Genomic DNA, 14,283 nt, shown 5'->3' with positions numbered 1-14,283 from the left:
TCCATGGTCATTATACTCTGAGCAAACATAAGTTTATATTTTTTTGAAACTGCGTAATTGTCACCCAATGCCATGCATAAGTTTTAAATTTGGCTCATAGGTGCCGATAATGTTCCTCTGTAATTGTGAGAAAGCGTCGCGTTCTGCGATCTAACCCTCGGGCTCAGCGACGCTTCGAATAGGAAGGCGTCGAGACATGCGAATGAACGGCCAAACTTCAGATGTTCATGGTAGGTGTAACATGGGTTAGTGATGTCACGTCGGAACCAAATTTCACCACAATTCTGCCCAACGCCATCGTGGCCGTATTACACTATGGGAAGGTCATCACACCCCCTGTTGCCCACATTTCACCCCTTCTTTTGACGCCTCTGTGATGGTGGTAAGAACCATGTTTACCAGTCGTAGAAGCATGAAACCGGAATTTGGTTGCAATAATTACACGTCTGTTTTTTGAAACTCATAAACAATATTTTACTCAAAATAATCTCCATTACTATTTATACATTTCTCCCACCTCTAAGGCAGCCTATGAGTGCCACGCCAGAAAGAAAAAAAACAGTTCTTTTGAAGCGTACCAGTCACTGAGCCATTTCCGTACATTTTTGTACGAACTGAAGCGTTGTTTAGTCAGAGCGTGTCCCAGTGATGCAACCAGATTATAATCGGACGAATCCAAGTCTGGAGAATAAGCCACATGCTCTAGAATTTCCCAACTGAACGCCTCGATCTTTTCCCTGACCCGTTTTGCAATGCGTGATGGGGCGTTATCATGGAGCAATATGACTATGTGTTGCGTTTTCCCATACTCCGGTCGTTTTTCACGTAATGTTCGATTTAAATCGATCATTTGCTGTAGGTATCGATCAGTGTTAACGGTGTCACCAGGTTTTAGCAGCTCATAATAGATGAAACCCTTCTGATCTCACCAAACACTGAGCATCGTCTACTTTCCAAAGCGATTTGGTCTTGCAGTGGATGTCGCTGATTTGCCTGGATTGACTCATGATTTACGACGCTTAGGATTTTCAAAATATATCCATTTTTGTCACCTGTCACTATCTGGCAAGCAGCATTTCAGAAGTGGTCTTTCGATTTGCTTGCTGTCTATCATTCAGTTCATGCGGAACCCATTTTCCCTCTTTACACACCTTTCCCACAGCTTTCAACAGAAGAGAAAGGGCTTTCTGTTTCACATTCAGCTGTTCCACAAGTTCCTGTTGAGAGTGAGTATCATCTTCATCCAATAAGACCTGCAATTCGTTGTCCTTCAAACTTTTTCTGTGGTTTCCCGCGCTCGTCATTTCTCACGTCAAAATCACCACTTTTTTGAAACCACTCGAATCACTGTGTTTCCCAAGAGAATGTTCGCCGAAAGCTTTGACAAGCATTCGATGCGATTCTGCAGCAGTTTTCTTCAAATGATAACAGAAAATCAATGCTGTCCCCAAACCGCAGTTCGTAGGCATAAAACTCGACATGTTTACAGGTTTGATGTATGGAACTTGGGTTACTTTGTGTTGACATTCTTCGTCAGCCGTTACGGGAAGCAGGTGGCGCTGTCTCACGGGCTCTACACTGACGATTAGCACCATTTATTCATGGGAATATTCCGGTTTCCTACTTATACACCTGACGCGGTTTTCTTATGAGTGACCCAGGAAAACATTTCAGACACACCGCTGCTCAGAATCAACAAGAAAAGCACTCGGTCATAAAGGGCGTCAACAAAACCAACCCTTCTCTTGGGGCTTTGATTCCCATTCATTCCCCACCCGAAAACGACAGATCGCAGTGCAATTAGCACACTGCTGACAACCACCACACGATTCAGCCTTACTGTAAGGACATCAAGGGGCGTAACCCCATTGAACATGATCTAACCCCTTTCGTGTGTAGTGTGACCGCAATGTCTGCTCTTTCGTACAAGGTGAAACCTCTAGAGACCGTTCAAAACTAATCGACGAAATTTGAACGTGATCCTCAGCAACAAAGCCTTTTCAGCCCACCTGTTCTTCACCCTCCCATGGCGTGATAAGGGAGTGGTACAACATTGACATGTGCGTGAATAAGACGACAAGGGTGCCTCTACGAAACCCCAGTTCGGCAACACCCCCGCTGCCACCCACGCACCTCTACCACGTTAAAAAAAATACACGAATAACACATTCTGCTGAGTGGTTCCATAGGGCCTTTCCAGCGCGGGCGTGCAGCCCCACCTAAGTGGTATCGAAGGAGTTTCGAACGGTCTCTAGGTTTTTATTTAATTCCACAAAAACAGCAAGTTTACAATGAAATGACATAAATAAGGTGACAGTTAATTGCAGTTATAGATTACAGCATTCAGTATGAAACTTCCTGGCAGATTAAAAATGTGTGCCGGAACGAGACTCGAACTCGGGACCTTTGCCTTAAGCAAACTTTCAGGAAGTTTCATATCAGCGCACACTCCGCTGCAGAGTGAAAATCTCATTCGGAAAACATCCCCCAGGCTGTGGCTAAGCCATGTCTCCGCAATATGCTTTCTTTCAAGAGTGCTGGTTCTGGAAGGTTCGCAGGAGAGCTTCTTAAGTTTGGAAGGTAGGAGACGAGGTACTGGCAGAAGTAAAGCTGTAAGGACGGGGTGTGAGTCGTGCTTGGGTAGCTCAGTTGGTAGAGCACTGCCCGCGAAAGGCAAAGGTCCCGAGTTCGAGTCTCGGTCCGGCACACAGTTTTAATCTGCCAGGAAGTTTCACATCAGCACACACTCCGCTGCAGAGTGAAAATCTAGTTCTGCAGCATTCAGTGGTTCCACCCGGTATACTAGAGCAAAAATTGCGGCCGCACTACACTCCAAATGGGTCAGATCATGTACGATGGGGAAGCAGGGCCACGACGTCCTTGAAGATGGACTGAATCGTCCGCGGGTGTCAGCAGTGTCTAACTTTGTCAAGAACTTCTTCCTGTTGCTCACTGCAGTGCGGACTGTCGTTTTCGAGTGCGAAGAGAGTGGGAATCAACGCCCATAGCGCACTGACGCATTTTATGCCACCACCTGAGAGCTTTTCGTGTCGATTCTGATTGGCGACATGTCTGCAGTGTTTTCCTCTGCCAGCGATAAGAAAACCGTGGGATTTCAACACTGGGTGTCGCGGTTTTGTCCTACATCACAGAGGCGTCAAAAGAAGCGGTGAAATGTAATAAGGGGCGTGACGACTTTCCCATTGTGTTACACGTCCGCGATGGCGTTGCGCAGAAGTGCGGTGGAATTTGGTGCCAGTGTGACGTCATCAACCCACGTTAAGCCTCACAGAACGTCTGAGCCGTGGCCATTTATTCGCGTGTGCCGACACCTTGCTGTATGAATCATCGCCAAGCCTGAGGGTGACATTGCAGGGCTGCACGTTTCTGCACCGTTACAGAGCAAAGTTGTAGGCACCTATGAGACAAATTTAAAGTCATGCGTCCCAATGGAAGACATATGGGATTTCAAAGACGTGATACTTTTTCTTTTTTAATCAGGGAAAGGCTGTTTCTGATTAAGTTCTCCTAACTTTGAGGAAAACACTCACCATTTTTCCCGGTTTGACTTGGTTTCTGCGTTATCCATGGCTTGTGACATTATGCCCAGACACAACCCAAAAACATGCTAAACTGGAATAAGGATGTCGTCCTTGGCCTTTTAATGAAATTTGCATGACAGGCACGTTTCCCTACTGTTGGTGGGAAACCATTTTCACCCGAATTTTAAAACTAGGATAGGACCGTACTTGCCCTAGTAGTTATCGTAGCTTCTGACTGACTACAAAGGAAAACCGTGGAGCACATGGTCAACCAGAACCGAGCGCTGTTTCTTGAGACCAGGGAGTACCAAACTGCATTCAGTGCGGGTTCAGAACGTCTGTAATTTAGACGATTCAACACTTAAATATTTTGCAGAAGCAACAGATTTTGGGGAATGGACAGAGCTCGTCTTTTCCAGTTGTATAAATCCTCCGTCGGAACGCCACATTGAATACGGATTCCAGGTTTACGATTCGACAAAAACTTTGTACACCAAACAATGGATGCAGTGCACGATGGGGAAAATGGTGTATCAGTAGCGTTTATAGCACAAGTTCAGTTTTCAACTCTTGCGTAGAGGCTGGTGAATCCTTACTGTCTGCTCGACGGGCTCTCCTCGTGGTTCGTCAAGTGTGTGGCGCCTTCTTTGTCCCAAAATAGCTAGCATCCATTTTTGTTGCCTTACCTAAAATTGAAAGTTTGTTCAACAGTTGTCTATGAACAACGAGGCCATTTGGTAATAGTGCTACGGAGAGCCTTGAGGTCGAAAGCTATAGGTGCAGTAGGGGCGCCCCTGGCTACTAAAGAAGAAATTCGGAATTGCTACGGAGCAGGAAAGCCTGTATCCCACATTACACTCTTTTTAAAATTGTGAGGTTTAAAATGAACGCTGGGATTTTGTTAATGTTTACACTAATAGATCGTAGCACATGTAATTTATCGGCTTCTCTATTGTGTTCGCACATATTTCGTCGTCACATGGCTCTCTGAGCAATTTTATATTTACTGTGCTGGACAGATTGGTATCCTGAGGCCACTGAACGAGATAAGACGACGCCATGCCAAGAGATTCCTCACTTGCTGATATTCCCAGAGTGCCTCCCTTACTGTTACACAGCGCTCTGCTTTCTTTGCAAAGGCAGGAGAAGAACGTCACTTTCTGCAGAGAAACGGACTGGGACTTGGGTGGCCGCACTTCTGTTTCTGCTGCCGTCTCCCTATGAGAACGCGCCACATACGTGACAAGGACGGTCGTATGTTGAAGGGAGGCTGGAGGCTGCCCGTGAGGGACAATAGGCTGCAATCGGGGGGATGTTCAGTCTCCTTGGCTTTCCTCCCGCCAGCCATCACCAAGAGAACACGCAGCCCTTAACACGGTAAGCAGTGGAACACTATTCCCGACACAAGAATTTCTCTATTACTGAGGAACCACGAGAGTGCAAAACCTGCCTGACATGAGTGTCAGTATGTAAAATTTTAATTAAGTATATTTCATTTTCTGACCTAAGAACTCGTCCGTGTCTTCCGCTGGAGAGGACCACCATTTAAATGGCGCGGAAATGAGTATGGTATGAGTTTTAATATTTTGTGTTGCAATCTATCCTCTCTAATTAAATAATGGGAGAGAAATTTTAGTGTGTTACAGACTGCTGGGCCACCTCTTATTAAAAAAATGGTCACCCAGCCATAGTATTCTGGTCCTTGTTTAAAATGTTTTCACCCTACTCTTTGTTGTTGTTGTGGTCTTCAGTCCTGAGACTGGTTTGATGCAGATCTCCATGCTACTCTATCCTGTGCAAGCTTCTTCATCTCCCAGTACCTACTACAGCCTACATCCTTCTGAATCTGCTTAGTGTATTCATTTCTTGGTCTCCCTCTGCGAATTTTACCCTCCACGCTGCCCTCCAGTACTAAATTGGTGACTCCCGGATGCCTCAGAACATGTCGTACCAATCGATCCCTTCTTCTAGTCAAGTTTTGCCACAAACTCCTCTTCTCCCCACTTCTATTCAATACCTCCTCATTAGTTATGTGATCTACCCATCTAATCTTCAGCATTCTTCTTTAACACCACATTTCGAAAGCTTCTATTCTCTTCTCGTCCAAACTATTTATCGTCCATGTTTCACTTCCATACATGGCTTCAGTCCATACAAATACTTTCAGAAACGACTTCCTGGCACTTAAATCTGTACTGGATATTAACAATTTTCTCTCCTTCAGAAACGCTTTCCTTGCCATTGTCAGTCTACATTTTATATCCTCTCTACTTCGACCATCATCAGTTAGTTTGCTCCCCAAATAGCAAAACTGTTTTCTACTTTAAGTGTCTCATTTCCTAATCTAATTCCCTCAGCATCACCCGACTTAATTCGACTACATTCCATTATCCTCGTTTTGCTTTTGTTGATGTTCATCTTATACCCTCCTTTCAAGACACTGTCCATTCCTTTCAACTGCTCTTCCAAGTCCTTTGATGTCTCTGACAGAATTACAATGTCATCGGCGAACCTCAAAGTTTTTATTTCCTCTACATGGATTTTAATACCTACTCCGAACTTTTATTTCCTTTACTGCTTGGTCAATATACAAATTGAATAACATCGGGGAGAGGCTACAACCCTGTCTCACTCGCTTCCCAACTACTGCTTCCCTTTCATGTCCCTCGACTCTTATAACTGCCAACGTGTTTCTGTACAAATTGTAAATAGCCTTTCGCTCCCTGTATTTTACCCGTGCCACCTTCAGAATTTGAAAGAGAGTATTCCAGTCAACATTGTCAAAAGCTTTCTCTAAGTCTACAAATGCTAGAAACGTAGGTTTGCCTTTCCTTAGTCTTTCTTCTAAGATAAGTCGTAGGGTCAGTATTGCCTCACGTGTTCCAACATTTCTATGGAATCCAAACTGATCTTCTCCGAGGTCGGCTTCTACCAGTTTTTCCATTCGTCTGTAAAGAATTGGCGTAAGTATTTTGCAGCTGTGACTTATTAAACTGATAGTTCGGTAATTTTCACATCTATCAACACCTGCTTTCTTTGGGATTGGAATTATTATATTCTTATTATATACATCTTGCTCACCAGATGGTAATGGATTTTATCGACGGTTATTCCGCATTGTTCTTATCCGTCTTTCCTCTCATTATCTTTAAGACCTTCGTTAGGTCAATGTTGTCATTTTAATCCTATTAATTTCATCCATGTGCTGCTTAGAGCAATAAGTGTTGATCCAATTGCTTTCAAGTACTCTTATCTCTATTTTATGTATCGGCGCTATGACCAGCAGATTAGTGCTATAGAACCGCAACTGTCATCATCATCATCATCACCATCGCCATTATTTCCAGACATGTTCTCTCTTGGACATATACCTCGACAAACAGAAAGAAGAAGTTGACAGCGTTAAATTCTTGGGATTACAACTTGATAATATACTAACGGGAGAAAATCGGAACAGCAAAAAATAATCACTGTAGAGTGATGAAATTCCGAGAATACATTTGTCTAGGTGGCATACTTGACTGATTAACGTCGCAAGGTCACAGGCTAATGTAAGCGAGAGATAAGCCATTTCCACTGTGAAATGCTGATACATTAATACCCGGTGTAACCTCCAGAATGTCGAATGCAAGCAGGCAAACGTGCATGCAGTTTGTTTAACAGGTGCCGGGTGTCAGTTTGTGGGATATAGTTCCATACCTGTTGCACGTGGCCGATCAAAACGGGGACGGATAAAGCTGTTTGTGGTTGACGCTAGGGTTGTCATCCGATGATGTCCCATATGTGCTCGATTGGAGACGGATCTGGTGATGCAGCAGGCCAAGGCGACATGTCGACATTCTGTAGAGCATGTTGGGTTACAACAGCGGCATGTAGGCGAGCGTTATCGTGTTGGAAAACACCCCCTGGAATGGGAGCGCAACAAGTCGAATCACCAGACTGACGTACAATTTTGCAGTCAGGGTGCGTGGGATAACCGCGAAGTCGCACTCAGGTTCAGGTCCAGTGTGTCCAGCACACATATGGTTGCAGGTCCTCACCTGGCCTTCTTCTAACCAACACGCGACCATGAATGGCACTGAGGCAGAACCAGCTTTCACCAGAAAAAACAACAGATCTCCACCTTGCCTTCCAATGAGCTTTCGCTTGCCAGCAGTAGCAATTGGCAATGGTTTGGGGTCAGTGGAAAACACGCTACAAGGCGTCTGGGTCGTTGCTCTCCTTGAAGTAACCGATACGTAACAATTCACTGTCTCCCTTAGTGCCAACTGCTGCTCAGATTGCAGCTGCATATCCACTGCTACGCGCCTGAATCATACGCCCAACACGATAGCCTTCCCTCTCGGCAGGGCCACGTGGCATTCCGAAGCCTTGACTTCTTGCGAACACCGCTGCCAACAACCATGTGGAGTAGCTACATTTCTGCCAAATCTTTCCGCAGTTTCGCAGAAGGAAAATCCAAGTTCTCGTAGCTCTGTTACACGACCTCATTCAAATCAGTGAGGTGTTGATAATGGCGTCTTTGTCGCCCTAAAGGCATTCTTCACTAACATGAGCTCACTATGTCCCGTCTCAAAGGTAACTAATGCTACGACCGTTACAGCGCGTATTTAAAGCACGACTGGCGCGAAATTTTAATAGAAATGATCTTTCAGATGTAGAGCCGCCACAGTTATCAACTTTCGTTTGAGTCGCACAAATGATTGGTGTCGCGATTTTTTCCCCATCAGTGTCAATTCAACTGGCGAGAGCATGCCACAGAACTCGGTTTGGATTGCGGTTATTGTCAGACAGAGATGACACCATTTTTTTTTTTTTGCTTACTTTCCTTCCATAATGTCACGCGGGATCATTTTTTTATCAGTAATTCACCAAGTCAAGGTTATCTATTCCGTGCCCTAAGATGAGTAGTACGAATTATCTGTGATGTCAACTCCTGCAGGGGCCAGTTTAAGGGACTGTGAAGACTAACTACTGTTTCCCAATACATTTATACCTTCATGAAACTTGTAATAAAAAATATATCTGTTTTTCAAATGAACAGCTCAGTTCGTGGAATCAGTATCAGGAATAAGAATAATCTTTACTAAGATTTTAAGTCACTTACTTTAATCCAGAAAAGAAATTTTGGTTTTTCGAAAGAATTTTACTTATTGCCTTGGTTCAAATGGCTCTCAGCACTATGGGACTTAACTTCTGAGGTCATCAGTCCGCTAGAACATAGAACTACTTAAACCTAACTAACCTAAGGATATCACACACATCCATGCCCGAGGCAGGATTCCAACCTGCGACCGTAGCGGTCGCGCGGCTACAGACTGTAGCGCCTAGAACCGCTCGGCCACTCCGGCCGGCACTTATTCCCTTGCATCAGGATTAGCCTTTTCAAAGTAATCCCTATCAGGTGTGTTATACTTGTGTCAGAGCTTTTTCAAATTCCGAAAAACACTACTGGAAATCGGTGTTTGTGTTGGATTTAGCTCTCGCAACGGTGCAGCTTAATCCCATACATGCTGCTAAAATGACCGTCCTTCAATGTTTTCTTTATATTTTATTTTATTTTATTTTATTTATTTATTTTTTGAATAGAAGAAGTCACACGAGGTCATGTTGGCAAATACTGCCTCTGGGTCATCATTTCAGTTTGTTTTCGACGAAAATTGACGAACAAGCAACGAAGTGTTATTAAGTCCATTTGTTTCGCCGCACATCGGAAGTTTTTTACCGTATTGCTTCATGCAAACGGCGTTAAACTTTTAATTAGTAGTTCTCATTGATGGCAAGAGCCCATGCTACACTATTCCATTAAAATCGAAAAGACAGTGAGCATCGTCTTCACATTTCACCGCACTCGTCGAGTTTTTTTTAGTCTTGGCGCCCCGAATGCTTCCACTGTGCGATGTCATATCCATGAAGACCTCTTTGCTGAATGTCTGTTTTGCGGCTGTTGGCAGTGGCGTCATTTAACAGCGGTTGTCACAAAGGCGAATCGGCATCCTCTTTGGCAGTTTGCTGGAATATCGTGGTCGTACTGGTAGGGACCAGTGTGCCGTCTATGTTATCAGCTAGAAGGGTACTCCAGTAATAGTCGTGGAAAGTGCGCCGCGCTTTCCCACTTTCCTCCCCTCTTCGGAAATTTCGATCGCCAAACTATGTTTCTTGGGTCGTTCCTGACAGACTGTTTACACGAAATATTTACATTTACCTGCAGTGCAGCCACTGTTTCTAATTGTTTGATGTCAGTTGTGAAGGCGGACGAAGGTAACGGTGGGGTTTGGATGGCAGAAGTAAGCTGCGTCTGCCACGAGCAGGACAAAGATGGTTACCAGTGCGTAGGTTCCCAGCAGAATAATTGGATGATGGTACTTCTTGCAGTATAGCCGCACGTGTTGAAATATTTCTCCCAAGCTGATCTGCTTGATCTGCATAACGATCAGTTTGTCCAGGAGAGCGAGAAAAGTCGAGTGAAGGGTGGTGTTTAGTTACAACTGGTTTTCCGCAGGCGAGATTTGAAACGAAAAACGAAGCACGTAGAGCAGGGAGAACGTCATGTTCGTTGTTATAGGTCTTGTTACGGTCCACAGGTCTGCAGTCAGCATCTTCACACAGGGAGAAGTTTTATTATTTTGCTGCACTGTTCTTCTTCACTGAACGATTTCCCCCCTATCCATAAAAAGTCCAGCTTTCGTTGCGAACATGAAGTCCATAAATGACTGCAGGTGGTATCCAAAAAAGCCAAACATAACCATTTCCACAGAACGGGGTCTGCGTCACACTCGAGACCTATCATCAGCTCTTACCTATTGAAATGAGGTCTCGTCTGTGGAGGGCTTTTCTGGAAGTATTTGTATGGAGTGTAGCCATGTATGGATATGAAACATGGACGATAAACAGCTTAGACAGGAAGGGAATAGAAGCTTTTAAAATATGGTGCTACAGAAGAATGCTGAAGATTAGATGGGTATATCACGTAACTACTGAGGAGGTACTGAATAGAATTGGGGAGAAGATGAATTTGTGGCACAACTTGACTAGAAGAAGGGATTAGTTGTTAGAACACGTTCTGAGGCATGAAGGGATCACCAATTTAGCACTCGAGGGAAGCACGAACGGTAAAAATTGTAGAGGGAGACTAAGAGATCAATACACTAAACAGGCTCAGTAGGATGTCGGTTGTAGTACTTTCTTGGAGATGATAAGGCTTGCTCAGGATAGAGTAGCATGGAGAACTGCATCAAACCAGTCTTTGGGCTGAGGACCACAGGAACAACCGACGAGGGACGGTTTTCCAGTCACCTAAGGCCCAAAACGATATGGGGACGAGCCCTGGAGAGGTGCTGCAGACGATGTAGTGCTGTTAGCAAGGGCACTCGTGACGTCGTCTGCTGCCACAGCCCATTAATGCCAAATTTTGCCGCGCTTTGGTAACCAATACGCTCGTTGATGTCCCACATTAGTTTCTACGATTGTTTCACGCAGTGCTGCTTGCCTGTTAGCACTGACTACGTAAACACCACTGCTCTCGGTTGTTATGTGAAGACCGTCAGCCACAGAATTGTCAACGGACAGAGGTAATGCCTGAAATTTGTTATTTTCGGCACGCTCTTCACTCTGTGGATCTCGAAATACTGAATCCTATAACGATTTCCGAAGTGGAATGTCCTGAGCAACTAGCTCCACCTACAATTCCGCGTTCACAGTCTGTTAATTTCCATTGTGTAGCTATACTCACATCGGAAACTTCTTCACGTGAATCACCTAACTAAACACCTACAGTAATTCACTCCCGTTTTAAATGACATGTACACTATACTATGCCACCTATGTGTGTGCTTATCGTTATCCCATGACTTTTGTTATCTGAGTATACAGGGTGGTCCACTCATCGTGGCTGGGCCAAATATCTCACGAAATAAGAGTCAAACGAAAAAACTAAAAAGAACGAAACTTGTCTAGCTTGAAGGGGGAAACCAGATGGCGCTATGGTTGGCCCGCTAGATGGCGCTGCCATACGTCAAACGGATATCAATTGCGTTTTTTTTAAATAGGAACCCCTATTTTTTATTACATATTCGTGTAGTACGTAAAGAAATATGAATGTTTTACTTCGACCACTTTTTCGCTTTGTGATAGATGGCGCTGTAATACAAACATATATCTCACAATTTTAGACGAACAGTTGGTAACAGGTACGTTTTTTAAATTAAAATACAGAACATAGGTACGTTTGAACATTTTATTTCGGTTGTACGAATGTGATACAAGTACCTTTGTGAACTTATCATTTCTAAGAACGCATGCTGTTACAGCGTGATTACCTGTAAATACCACATTAATGCAATAAATGCTCAAAATAATTTTCGTCAACCTCAGTGCATTTGGCAATACGTGTAACGACATTCCTCTCAACAGCGAGTAGTTAGACTTCCGTAATGTTCGCACATGCATTGACAATGCGCTGACCCATGTTGTCAGGCGTTGTTGGTGGATCACGATAGCAAATATCCTTCAACTTTCCCCACAGAAATAAATCCGGGGACGTCAGATCCGGTGAACGTGCGGGCCATGGTATGGTGCTTCGACGACCAATCCACTTGTCATGAAAAATGTTATTCAATACCGCTTCAACCGCATACGAGCAATGTGCCGGACATCCATCATGTTGCAAGTAAATCGCCATTCTGTCATGGAGTGAAACATCTTGTAACATCGGTAGAACATTACGCAAGAAATCAGCATACATTTGCACCATTTAGATTGCCATCGATAAAATGGGAGCCAATTGTCCTTTCTCCCATAATGTCGCACCATACATAAACCCGCCGAGATCGCTGGCGTTCCATTTGTCGCAGCCATCGTGGATTTTCCGTTGCCCAATAGTGCATATTATGCCGGTTTACGTTACCGCTGTTGGTGAATGACGCTTCGTCGCTAAATAGAACGCGTGCAAAAAATCTGTCATCGTCCTGTAATTTCTCTTGTGCCCAGTGGCAGAACTGTACACGATGTTCAAAGGCGTCGCACATGGAATTCCTCGCGCATAGAAATATGGTACGGGTGTAGTCGATGTTGATGTAGCATTCTCAACACCGACGTTTTTAAGATTTCCGATTCTCGCGCAGTTTGTCTGCTACAGCAGCTAAAACACCTATTTGGGCATCATCATTTGTTGCAGGTCGTGGTTGACGTTTCACATGTGGCTGAAGACTTCCTATTTCCTTAAATACGTAACTATCCGGCGAACGGTCCGGACACTTGGATGATGTCGTCCAGGATACCGAGCAGCATACATAGCACACGCCCGTTGGGCATTTTGATCACAATAGCCATACATCAACACGATATCGACCTTTTCCGCAATTGGTAAACGGTCCATTTTAACATGGGTAATGTATCACGAAGCAAATACCGGCAGCACCGGCAGAATGTTACATGATACCACCTACTTATACGTTTGTGACTATTACAGCGCCATCTATCATAAAGCGGAAAAAGTGGTCCAACTAAAACATTCATATTTCTTTACGTACTACACGAACATGTAATAAAAAATGGGAGTTCCTGGTTAAAAAAAAACGCAGTTGTTATCCGTTTGACCTATGGCAGCGCCATCTAGCTGGACAACCATAGCGCCATCTGGTTTTCCCCTTCAAGCTAGACGAGTTTCGTTCTTTATAGTTTTTTCGTTTGATGCTTATTTCGTGAGATATTTGGCCCGGTCACTATCAGCGGACCACCCTGTATACACACGTGTGGCGAGTACCACATATGCACTACTTGGAAATCTGCCAGGGGTGACCATCACAGAGAAGTGCTTATACTACGCAGTAGCTGGTGTGCCCACCCGCCGCCTCCTCAGCAGCTTGGCTGTCCTACAGCGACGCCTTACGCTCGGTTTACACTAGCAAGTTATTGCAGCAATTTACTTGCGCGGGGGAACTCGCTGCGCGATTTGCGAGTGTAAACATATCGCCAAGTCGACTTGCGACCGTAGCAACTTATTGCGGAAGTGACTTGCTGCACGTTTTCCGATTCCAGTGTGAACACCACGCAAGAAGTATCTGCAAGTAACTTGCAGCTTTTAGGATTTATTTCTATTTCCCGCAAGTAGGAAGCGCGATTTATATTAAGTATGTCGTCTGCATAACACTCATATTTAACATTTTACTTAATGTGGTTACTTAATTTTATGCAACCATCCTAGGTATTATATGCAATCAAGTTTCAGAAATGGAGGAAAAACGGGAATGGATGAAGAAGGATACAGAACATTGTATTGAAGCCGTGGAGAGCTACCCCGAAATATGGAACGTGCATAACCTAGACTTTAAAGATAGAGAGAAGAAGATGAGCGTATTAAATGAAATCTCGTTGATATTCGACACATCTGTGAAAGTAGTAGATAGAAAGTAGCAGAACTTGAAGACCCAACCCCTTTGCCACCTGCATCCACTCGCTTGTTGTTTTAGGAGTCTAGAAAAAGACGATGTGTAATTATTACATGTTCTATTTAATTAGCTTGTCACTTTCCATTTTATGAGCATTAGAAAAAATAACATTTTTATTTCAATAAAAATTTAATTTCATTGTTGTGTTTTCACATACCTTCAAATAACTTTCTCTTTTCAAGACGTTAAAAAGGGCTCTACATACATCGGGTACTATTAGAGAAATCGTGCTGACGGAAATATGAAACAAGTACATTAGGGACTTGTATGTGTCTCTTACAAAGAAAAGATTT

At 44.0% G+C, this 14,283-nt stretch overlaps 1 non-coding gene across 1 annotated transcript; it reads left to right on the top strand.

Annotated features, from left to right (window-relative positions):
- The first annotated feature begins 2,633 nt into the window (after positions 1-2,633).
- Positions 2,634-2,707, top strand: Trnas-cga. The gene has a single exon. It is a non-coding gene; the product is annotated as a tRNA-Ser (tRNA).
- Positions 2,708-14,283: the final 11,576 nt, after the last annotated feature.

The sequence above is a fragment of the Schistocerca piceifrons genome, chromosome 8, assembly GCF_021461385.2.
Source record: "Schistocerca piceifrons isolate TAMUIC-IGC-003096 chromosome 8, iqSchPice1.1, whole genome shotgun sequence".
Lineage (NCBI taxonomy): Eukaryota > Metazoa > Arthropoda > Insecta > Orthoptera > Acrididae > Schistocerca > Schistocerca piceifrons.
This window is presented reverse-complemented; position numbering and strand designations above follow the sequence as displayed.